Source organism: Telopea speciosissima, unplaced genomic scaffold (genome assembly GCF_018873765.1).
Source record: "Telopea speciosissima isolate NSW1024214 ecotype Mountain lineage unplaced genomic scaffold, Tspe_v1 Tspe_v1.0054, whole genome shotgun sequence".
In the NCBI taxonomy this organism is placed as follows: domain Eukaryota; kingdom Viridiplantae; phylum Streptophyta; class Magnoliopsida; order Proteales; family Proteaceae; genus Telopea; species Telopea speciosissima.
This window is the reverse complement of record NW_025317390.1, coordinates 70,227-71,428: the sequence shown is the minus strand read 5'-3', so window position 1 is coordinate 71,428 and position 1,202 is coordinate 70,227. Positions and strand designations below refer to the sequence as shown.

At 40.4% G+C, this 1,202-nt stretch overlaps 1 non-coding gene across 1 annotated transcript; it reads right to left on the bottom strand.

The window, feature by feature from the left end:
* Positions 1-326: 326 nt before the first annotated feature.
* Positions 327-398, bottom strand: TRNAT-CGU. The gene has a single exon. It is a non-coding gene; the product is annotated as a tRNA-Thr (tRNA).
* Between the last annotated feature and the right edge of the window lie 804 nt (positions 399-1,202).

The window sequence follows — 1,202 nt, the reverse complement described above, 5'->3', positions numbered from 1 at the left end:
TCAGCATTATGCACCTCCAAAATGTGGTTCTATTCTGCCTACAAACCATGGATTTATGAAAACATCCATTATTACCATCTCCTAGCTGAATATTTTTTACCCTTGACTTCTCTTTAAGAAACTTCTCTTCAATGACAAGGGCCTCCCATAAATTCTTCTTGGCTTCAGTTTCTCGAGGTACTCATATTAAATCATCTTTTTTTTTGGTTTTTTACAAATTTCAATCCAAGGGCATTACGAGAATCGAACTCAGGACCTTTCGCACCCAAAGAGAGAATCATACCACTAGACCAAATGCCCGGATGGGTAAAATAAAATTATAACTTAGCTCCCGGCGAGGATCGAACTCGCGACCTTTCGCTTACGAAGCAAACGCACTACCACTGTGCTAGAGAAGGAGTATATTTTTAAAGTAATTTTAAGTGTCCTTATCTCTTATTAGACATGTGGATGCGATGTTGAGGCTCGTGACCTTCGAATCAGTACCTTTTTTTTGGATAGGTAAGGGGGGATGTAGGATGTGAACCAGGAGACTTGAACTCAAGACCTCATGATAGCAATGGGCCTTTATGCACCACTAGCTACCAAGTGCGCTATGCACTTGACCACCCTTCAATCAGTACCTATTTCGACATATGTTCATTTTCGGTTTAAACTAGACCGGGTGGATCGTTTGGGGTTATTTTGGGGCATTTCTGTACTTTTTGGGCTTGGGACTTTCTATAAAGTGTCATTATCTCTTATTAGACGTGTGGATGCGATGTTGAGGTCATGACCATCGAATCGATACCTATTTCGACATATGTTCATTTTTTGTTTAAACCAGACCGAGTGGGTCGTTTGGGGTTATTTGGGAGCATTTCTGTACTTTTTTAGGTTTGGTATTTTCTAAAAAGGTTCCTTATCTCTTATTAGATATGTGGAGGTGATGCTGAGGGTCGTGACCTTCGAATCGATACCTATTTTGGCATATGTTAATTTTCGATTTAAACCAGATCGGGTGGGTCGTTTTGAGTTATTTGGGGGCATTTCTGTACTTTTTGGGTTTGGGATTCTCTAAAAAGTGTCCGTATCTCTTATTAGACATGTGGATGCGATGTTGAGGCTCCTAACCTTTGAATCGATACCTATTTCGACATATGTTCATTTTCAGTTTAAACCAGACTGGGTGGGACGTTTGGGGTTATTTGGGGGCATTTCTG